This window comes from Perissodus microlepis, chromosome 17 (genome assembly GCF_051167445.1).
Source record: "Perissodus microlepis isolate ML-2025 ecotype Zambia chromosome 17, ASM5116744v1, whole genome shotgun sequence".
In the NCBI taxonomy this organism is placed as follows: Eukaryota; Metazoa; Chordata; class Actinopteri; order Cichliformes; family Cichlidae; genus Perissodus; species Perissodus microlepis.
The window spans coordinates 12,630,390-12,640,986 of NC_140477.1; positions in this window are offsets into that span (position 1 = coordinate 12,630,390).

Genomic DNA, 10,597 nt, shown 5'->3' on the forward strand with positions numbered 1-10,597 from the left:
CTTCAGCATATGCCTTTGTTTGGAATACAAAGATGAGAGACTGAATAATTGGTCTGAATAACCTCCACGGCTAAGAAAGTAAGACTCAGTACTGGACACACACTTTGAATTAAATCCCAGCTGCCAGAAAAAGAATATAGTTCAGCAGGATAAGAAGGCAGACATGAGGCATAATTATACGTCTTATAAACCTTCTGTTAAATTATCTCTCGTGGCACAGTATTGGTAATGGTGTGGTCACAATATACACCATTAGAGTGAAATACACCATTATGTAAAAGCATGGCTTATCTTTAGGTCTTTTAGTGTGTAAAAGGTCCCATTTGCTGAAGCCCAAAAAAGCACTTTACAGAATCATTATTTTCCAAAGAGGCTAAAATGGTTCACTCTGAATGTGTAATAAGGGCTGCAGGGCCAGCTGAAGGAAAAAGAAACCACCGATCAATGGATTTTCTTCGTGTTGTGTATTGTTGGCAAATGCAGTCTATAAAGCTTTTCACACTCGAAATTTTGTGTTGCCCAGTCAAAGCGAAGGTCAGCACAGGTGCGTGGGCAGTTCAGCTCTCAATGCCAGGCTGCTCCTAGGCCACCAGCCAACATGGAGTAACCAGCCGTATCGGATATTTCCATGTCTCCAATGTTCAGTGTTCCAGTCTGAAAATCACCTGCTCCTGGGGCGCGTCTTGCTGTCTGCGATGATGGATGTCAGCATCTTACTTCCATCTATATTTCTTTTACCGTACCCCTCCACTTCCCTCTTTTGTCTTCTCCCTCACTTTCCTCTCGCTGCTTGGTCTCTGAGGGATGAAGAGTCATTAGCAGGTAATGAATGCAGTGCATGTGTGATTTCAACGAGTGTCTGTAGGGCTAACCGAATGAGAAACCGGGGAGTGGGCATTTTTCCCACTGCTCTTCGTCTGCGCTCAGGGGAAGATGAGGGAATTTCGGTTATTTTGGCTCTGCTCTGAAGGAGAGACGTAGTAATTGGCTCCCCTCGGAGACTGACTAGCGTCAGAGCAAAATGTGCCCAATTTGCTGCGGCCGGTTCATTCCACATAACCACATATACCATGTATAATAGATGTGCATCTCTCTCTCTATGTGTGTCTTCAGGGAGGATGAAGACGCTCTGATTTGTTCCCTATAGTGTGCGAGCAGAGGGGAAGTGAAAATCCGGCCTCGTGATTGGATGGCACGCTGGGTGATACATTCTTTAACTGTTGTGCTGCAAAAGTTACCATCAAGAACCTCTCACTGCTGAAATATACATCAGAACCTCTGCCGGTTAAATATAAATGTAGTTGTACAGTGGGTGTCCTGTGTGTGGACAGTGTGGGTCAGTTTGTTTGTGTGTGACAGTGACTGCTGCCCTGTGTTTCCCTTAAGTGTCAGTGTACCCTGTTGGGGAATGTCTGACATGTGCTCTGCTTTGTTTACTGGGCTTGAAATGAGGCTGTCTCGTGTTTTATATTTTTCAAGTATCTGTCACCTTCAAGGTGCAAGCATAGGCCGCCACTTTTTGATATCCTATCAAAACTAGGATGTATTCACAAGAGTTTTTCATCAAGTGTGGCAGTGAAAGTACCCACTACGAACAATGACATTCTTAAAGTTATTTTCAAAGGACAGTGGATAGTCTAACCTTCTCAAATATGCTCTCTTTACTGACATGGTAGGAAAGATGAGAGGGATACAGAAAAGAGCAGAGCTAGACACGGGCAAGAATGTAATGATGGAATTTTAACCCAGGCAAGAGCAGTGTGCTATTTACAGGATGGGTGAATGATATGATATCATACTGGAAATATTCAATTTCTTTTCAGTGCAAGATAGCACATCAAACTTATTTTTAACAGTAAAAGCCCCAATATGATGATAAGCTATAACAGCACCTCCATCATCTGTGATCTTTAAAATGGACAAAAATGGAGAAATTTTTGTTTCACATTACAAGCTTTATGTGTGTGAGCCTAAAAATACACTAAAACCGGGGGATTCCAGCTCAATATAAAGGTGAATTCCAGTGTAAAAGATGTATTGATGAGTTGTGTATATATCTGCAAGGGGATGGTATTGTATATCTGCAAGGCTGTCTGTACCTTATGCATCCACCTAAATAGCTTACCATGAGGCCAAGGAAATCTCATTCCCCTGGGTGGCTTGGGCCAACCACAGATGAATGATAAATGAGCCGTTACGGCACAGGTCTTGCGTGCAGTCCTCACCCATACCATAACTGTGCACGTGGTCATGGTCACAGGACTTTTGTGATTCAAAAGAGAAAAGAATAATGCAACTCTCAGCAGTACGTCCACCATGCACACAGTGTAGATTTATGAACAATACCCCTCTAGCTCTTTGTCTTTCACAAAGATCTATATATTTGCAACAATAAAATTTATTGCACTTGCATAATACAGCAACAGCATCATCCAGTCTCTGCAGTAGGCGTTGGTCTGCAGAAACTCCTTCGTAGACACAGCATTCATTGCTATGGTTACCCTAGAAATATGAGATATCTTCCACCTTTTTGCTCTTGTGTCAGAATAATACTGAAAAATGATAAGAAGTGTCACGACATCATCTCAAAGGTGCAGCAGAATTTAAAAAAAAAAAAATCTAATTTACAAATGTTACCTGGCCTGAAGCAGTAATTTGATGACTGACAGTTGGAGGTAAGTGAAATTCTGTTGCACTTTGTAAAGACATGATTTTAGAGGTTTCTCCTATTAAGTAGGAAGTCTTTTCTTCGTTTTATTTGGCAATTTAATTTTGATAGAAGGCACAAGTCAACTGGAAACTGCACACCAGAATCCTCTTTCTCATTGCAGCGTGGTAAATTCTGCCAAGGCACAAGATGTCCTTACCCTTACTGTTGTGTGGACCCCCCCCCCCCTTTAGTGTTCCATCACAATTGACCGTTTAGTTTTAACAGCTCTTAAATTAACATAAGAAACATTTTTCACCACCAAATTCAGTTCAGTGGGTAGTTCAATGGGTCGTTCAGTAGATCGTAAAAGTGGGTCTTTCATTTGGTCATTCAGTGGGCCATTCAGGGGGTCAGAGGCCAAAGCTAGGGGGTGGATCCCCATTCATTTCCTATGGTGAAAAGAGGTGCTCATCACTTTTATATGTTCAAATGAATAATGTGGAGAATGTCATAAGGCCTCGAGGCAATCGGATGTAAAATTTGTAAATCGGTCAGATTTGACCCAAACACGACAGGTTAAAGCACTGGCCGTGGTAACATTAGATGCCAAAGGACAATAGTCCTTGTTTAAATAGCAACATGGTCTACATTTGTAGATTTCAGAGATGTTGGTGGAGTAAGTCACAGGTTTTTCAACCATTAAAGAATTGTGTGTATCTTTTTTTGGGAACAAGAAACATTTGTTTAGGTGTAAAAAATTAGATAAAAAGCTGTGGGATTATTGTATCATAACCTATAAAGAAAAGCTTAGAATAGTGCAAGATCTGATAACACAAAAAAGGAACCAGCAGAATTAAGTAGAAAAAAAAAAGTGAAATAAAATTTGCAAAAAGAGATCAGTGAAAAAAATGTAAATATAATACACTAAGGACACGATGGTGGTTTAGGTGAAAATATGCTGCTACACTAAATCTATCTTGCAAACTAACCCAGTGCATTTTTATGTAATGCCAAGGGGTCCTCTACCACAGGACACCTCGTGTAGACCTGTAAAACTTGACAAAACTGCAGTGTTTGATGACACGGGAATGAGAATGGGCTGGCCTGTGGCTACAAGGTCTGGTTTATCTCAGATGTAATAGAAAGGTATTCACATCATGGCCATGTGCTGCCAAAGAGATTCATCCTTTGTTCTCCAACGAACAAAAATCTCAATTTCATCTCAAGGACGGTCGTCACATTCCAATTGTTCATCTGCAGTGGCATTAGGGAATGTGAACGTTAAATGACCCTGAACTTAATGGATTCTGTTTATGTGAGATCCCCTCTGGGCTAAGTAGCCTTTTGACACATGTTGTTGCCATGGCAAATGGAAGCTTCACTCGAGAGGTGGGTGAGTCCCTTAAAGGTGAAGATGCCAGCGATTGGCTGGATGGACACTAAATAAGGAAGCGAGGTATCAACTCAGGGCCTCTGATTGGGCAGAAGGGAGACTGCACCATCCTGGTTGGTTGAGCAGTGCGTCTTTGGATCCCAGACACATACTCACCATGTTCTCATCTGCTCCTGGTAATTAGCTGTTCGCCTGAGAGAGCACTGTGCTGCCCGCCAACCCCATTAGCTAAGCAAACTGTCCCCATGATTCCCTGCTTCACAAACAAACACAGACACAATCATACCCATCTCTCTAGTGCAGTTCCCACCAAGCTTGTATCCATGGGAATGACAGATTTTATTTATCTAATACACTAGACCCTTTGAGTGATGTGTTGATGCTGAAATTACAGGGTGTGCTCGGTTAAAGGATGGCCAAAATAGAATGTATAAGGGGGTGCGCTCATCTCTCATCCTCCTCCTATTCTGCTCCAGCAGCATAATGAGCCATCAGCTATTGCTGACAACCTAACATCAGCTGGCCAATTAATACCCAAGCTTCTTTTTTAATCAGGCGCCTGTGCAGACGCCTCAGTCCAACAATGTCTGGGCCCCGGCTATTTGGAGGCAGCTTTTTTTCTGTGAGTCTTTTTAATGATTTCCTCCAGAAAAGCAGAATTCACATTCTGCCAGATGATTAGTACTCAATGGAAGCGTGTTGGACAGAAGCCTGGAGTCAGTGTTTTATCCAGTGAAAAGCCACAAAGTATGCACAGTACTGTATACAGCAGGATAAGTACAATTAGGAATTGGATGAAAGACTGAATACTCAAAGACGGCATCAAGAGACAAGACGCTTGGATGAAACACATTGCGTACACGTTTCAAAGATACGTACGCTCAGTCCTTTAAAAGCATTTCAGAGATAAAATCTGCTCGGCTGGATATCTTTTGCTGTTAAAGAGGTGATGGCAGATAAACAATCCTTTTAGAGACTGAAAGAGATACAAACAGATGTTCAAAAAGGCAACAAAAGAGAGATGCTTAAAACCAAGTGGAAGCTGAAGAAGAGTGTGACAAAGAGACACATCTTCTCATTACCAAGTGAACAGAAGTGGCCCTTTAGCACTGCCAAGAGGAAATGGGAGAGCTGAATGCAATGAAAGAGAGAGAAATAGAGACGGATAGAAGGGTGTGAGCTCTCCAAACGCTACTGTCAGAAGATAAGGTGAGATATTTGGTTGTGGCTGATGCTTCTGTGCCAGGTCATGCATGGCTACTTTTGACAACTGTTCAGTCTGCATTCAATCAGCGGACCTTCTTATCGGACTAAGCCTGGAAGTTGAAACGTCTTTCCTACAGATGCTCCTGTGAAACATGGGTGATTTCTGATCACATTGCCCATGTCCTACAGTACCTTATTAGAATGATAAAACGAGGTGTACCTGAAAGTATACACCTTGAATACATGGTTCTTTTCTTTCCTCCCAGAGGCATCAACCTGTTCTCAACTGTACCATGCTTGGTTTATGAACCAGCTTCTATTTATATGTTAATTATATCCTGGGACAGATCTAACAAGCTCTAATGTAAGCGTGAGAACTCCTAAGCTTGCAGTAACTCCTTTATCTCCTCTCTCTTTCCTCCATCATCTCTCTCATCAACCCGGGATCTGCAGTCTTGTCACGTACCTGACACAGGTTATCCTGATGATAGCAGATGTCATTTAATGTGATCTCGGGGGGGGGGGGAGAGTGAAGGGGCTAAGGCTAATGGAGAGTGGAGCAAATCTGATTTCTGTTTGACAACATTGTGCTCTTTTCGAACTCCACCTGCCAGATTGCTTTGAACTGAGTACCTGGAGCCGGATATAGCTATAGAGGCCAGCGGCAAAAAACAGACTGAGGTTGTTTGTTCTATAGCTAAAATTGACTCACCCCCATCCCCGTTTTAAAAAAAGTTTCAATAGAAGCTGTTTCCTCCTTTGCATGCTGGGACCAGCGTAATACTGTCAGCAATCATGTTTGAACAGTGATGTTCCTAGTCTTCAGAAAAAAGGATAGACTTTCTAGACTTCACATTGCCTTGTCTAAATTCTCATTTGCTACTACATTTTTAGGAAAACAACCATAACTAGCTGAAACCAATATTATAATGTGATGTAAGTAGGTGACTGCAACAACAACACAGGCCATACCCTGCAGCAGTCGGTAGATGATTGCGTAATTTTGTAAACATCGTGCCATAGTATTCATACATGAAGATATAAATAGTGCTCTATCAAAATCTTGCAGTCCAAAAATTTTATTGTGCAATTATCAGTGCACCTTATGGGGGAAAATTACAAAATTTTACAGGATAAGAATAAATATAGGCTTTTTTTTTAATTTTTATCACACCTGCCTTGTAAAGGTCAGTGTAACACATGGCGTGAGATGATGCAGTGACATATGATTCAGAGCTGAAGTCAGGGTAACATTTTGCCAAGGCCAAAAGCTTGCAGTGAGGGCATCCCAAACCTCAGATGGTACCGAGGCTATATACAACAGCTCAGTCTCTGTCACTGGTAGTAAAGCATACTGTCAGCTCTGAATGCTAGACTTTGATTAGCAACTACTTCTTCTACCAAACTGCCAGGTCCAATTGAGATCTCCCCGCACACTTTTCCCCTTATACCTGATGTGAACAAGCATTTAACAATACCACAGACTTGTCTACATTGGCTTCGAATGGTAAGGTGTACTGGTATGTTTTAAAAGTGAACTCTCACTGTCTAATCAGAGGCAGATAGCTTTCTCCTTCTCTGGCAGTCTGGCTAGTGTTAATCACAAAGAACCGCACACAATGTCAAGCTTCGTCTTTAGCATCTCACTGGGAAACCTGCTGTTTGCACAGGGCAGCTGCACAGCTCTGGGGCATTGCAGTGGGCCAAATGCACAACACAGACTGAAGCAGGTGTGCAAGCACATAATGCAAACATACACACGAAGGCCCATAATGCATGTATGCATGCACATCCACAAACAAAATTTCACTGCGATAAATACATTCTCTAGCAGAAATTCAAATACTTTGCCTTACACGACAGTCTAATGGGCAGATATATTTTCCTCCGGAATATGGAAGAGAACAGACTATGATCATTTTGTATGCATTATTCACTCACAGCATACCCCCTTATCTTCTGAGCTGACATAAGAACCCTGTAATTAAATGTGACTTCTGTCATCTTCCCAACTCAAACAAATGAAATGCAGACACACACTCCTAAGGGCCTTTATGAAATCTAACCTCCCTGTCAACTGACTTTAGGGTGGGCCAAAGAAGGGGAGTGGGAAGAAAAAAAGCACATCAGACAGGCGCTTTTTAGATCAAAGTCGGACCAGACGCAGAACTAGCATTGCAATGTGGAATAATTCACAAAAATGTAATGGCCATCAAAGGGCTCCCCCCCAAAGAGATATGCTGTGGGAAATGTCCAGTGTAGGCTGTGTTCTTACATCAAAGGAAACGACTCTCTCACTATGGGTCATTACTGCAAGCGGCTCCTGTCAATAATGAGTAAGCAGCCCTTAATCTAATTTGACAGAGGGGCCACAGCTCTGGTGAAAAGCCATCCTCTCCATAAAGAGCAATGGAGTACTCGTTGACGCACTCTCCCTTCGAATTGAAAAAAAGCAGATAGCACAGTTTCCTACTTGTGTATACACATGAATGCCTACTTCATAAACAAGGCATACAGACGCTGCACCCATGTAGCAGTTTGTTCCTTGTCAAACAAATGGCTTAATTTCTCCTTTGCATTGTCAGTTTTGTTGTTTTCTGTTTTGATCAAAGTGCTCAGGCGCTCATGCCGAAATATATTGACTGTGACTGATTTAATTATTGATGGGTGGCTGCTTGGTTTTGCTGAGTGACCCCATGTGACTGTCCCATGTAATGCCCAAAGCATGGTAGACCCTCTGTCCCTCTCCTCCTGTATACTGCCTTTACCACCATTAGGCTCCAGTCAGATTGCCCTGTCAGCCACTCAGGCATGCTCGATGCTAATGCAATGTGACCAACTTTAAGCCCTTCACCTCTCTTTATCTTGTCAAGGGCATATATATTCAGTGTGGAACAGTTCACATTGGATCTTGTGCACAGTGCCTCCTACCCTGGCCTGGACCCTGGACATTATCAGGAGTCGTCTTGGGCATTAAATATTATTAACAGTTATTTTGAAGCCGGCTGATACTGGTTGCAACAGTAAGAGATCATGCATAAAGGGGGCAAACATTAAGTTGTTATAGTCGATTTTGTTAATGTCCATAATTTAGTCAAAGTTGTAGTATTGCTAAAAGTTAGATTTCTTTTTCAGAAATAAAAATGATTTCAGTCAGAAACACTATAGTCTAAAGAAATCTGCAGTAATTCATATCTGGTGGCATTGCTCTTCTCGGGGACTTCAATGCCCTTTTGCGCACATATATGGAAAGCATTTGGTAGGGAGAGCACACGTCTCTGCCTTTCAGTGTACATACATGGAAAGCCAGCGGCGTGGAGAGCAGCAGCAAAACCTAGCACATAACAGAGCAGAGCAGGCATCAATTATAAAAGACACAACATTAAGTCAGAAACAGCATGAAGAGGTCCAGGCGGGGTTGAGATAGGTTGCAAAGGTGCTTGTTGACTAGCAGCAGTTGTGGGCAAGCTAAAGCAGTTTCAATAGCACACCTATAGGATACTTGCAAATGAGATTGTGATTGAGACTGACCTTAACTTTGTGGCCTGCATAAGCTAAGTCTATACTCACTTTTGTTCTGTGTCAGTCTTTCACAGCTTTTATTAATCACAGCATCATAATGTTCACTGTGGATAAGGAAGGTTTTCTTTTGTCAGCATTCTGCTAATCATGATGCTACCAGGCATGGAGGATAGCTGGAGGTTTCCAAGAGTAACCAAATAATTAGCAAGCAAACTGTCAAACAATTCAGCGTCTATTTATAGTGTTACAAACAACTTTTTTTTCAAAGATTCAGTCTAGGTTTGGTCTGAGTGGATTATGCACCAGTTACATAATATCCATTAAACTACATTTAATATTGGGCTATATAATCTATCTATCTTATCTATCAACATATTTATACCACACACACACACACACACACACACACACACACACACACACACACACACACACACACACACACACACACACACACACATATATATAGTATGTATTTCACTTCCACCAGACCAGCTAACCTTCACAGCACCCGTCATAACCTTGCACTCAAGTGAATAGAGAATTGGGTCACAACATCTGCCATGGAGCTGCTATTATGTAATCCTGGATTATTCTCTGTGTTTAACACAGATTTCAGTATGAGGTGAGAGGAATGGTTAAAGGACAGTCTGACATTTGAGGAAATATGTTTTCTTTAGGTTGGAAGAAATACTATAGGCGATCAGTACAGAGTGTTTTATGTGCACAAATCTATCTATCTTAATCCAAAAATGGAAGCTTCCTTCAATGGTGGCTTTAACAACCCCTGGACTACAGAACATGTATATTCTTTATGCACAATATACAACAGATGTAAGAAATCTACAAAAAAGGTAAACTCTTTTAGTTTACCTTTACCAGTTGTCTTTGACCAGTTGTCTTTGACAAGTACCAGGTGATATTGGCTTAAGCCCTGAATCTTTTTCACTTTCATCACGACCCTGGCTCAAAGGGAAGAACAAATGATAAAGACCAACCATGATTTATAAGAAATGTAAATTTATCAATAAAACAAGTTAAATGTATCATTAGTTTATCACTAATGTTTGTAATGTGTGGATATGTAGACCTATGCTGTGTACGTACATCAAGAGATAATGCAAAGAAAGTTCAAACAAGCCCGACTGACCTTACATGTATACTGCGATGGAAGTTTAACACAACCAGGCTTTCTTTGCATTAGCCAACAAGCCCCTCAGATGCAGATAATGAGTATTGTTGATAGTGGTTATCAACTTCCTCTGTTAGTTGGGCTTTCTGCTTCAGGCTCTGTGTACACTCACATAGAAAGGAAACGACTCATCTCGCATCATATGACTCTTCTTCTGCAAATACAATGATGCCTATGAGTCCTTCCTGCTCCAATCAGAGAAATTATCAGATGGTGATGATAAAATGGTAATAAAAATATATAAAGATCCTAAAAACCTAACAGTAAAATGTAATGCTGCTACAAATCAGACAAGAAATTCATTCGGATTAGAATCAAGCATAAAAACTGCATATGTTTACTCAGCTGGGCTTAATTTGTAATGTTAGTAAGGTACGAGTTAACAAGCTGCACATATTAAACATATACCCCCCTGCAGAGATTCTACATTCCACTTAAGACATGCTGTAAATAAACAAATCAGTGAAAACGTTCCATCTTAAATGGAAAATTCTGAACTTATCCTGCTCCATAGTAAGTTATGTGTTGAGCATGTTACCATGGTGACTTGACCACTTTTGTGACACTGAAAACTGTGACTTCAAGCTTGACACAGCTCATTAACCCATTAATTGTGCTTCATAACACACATGTC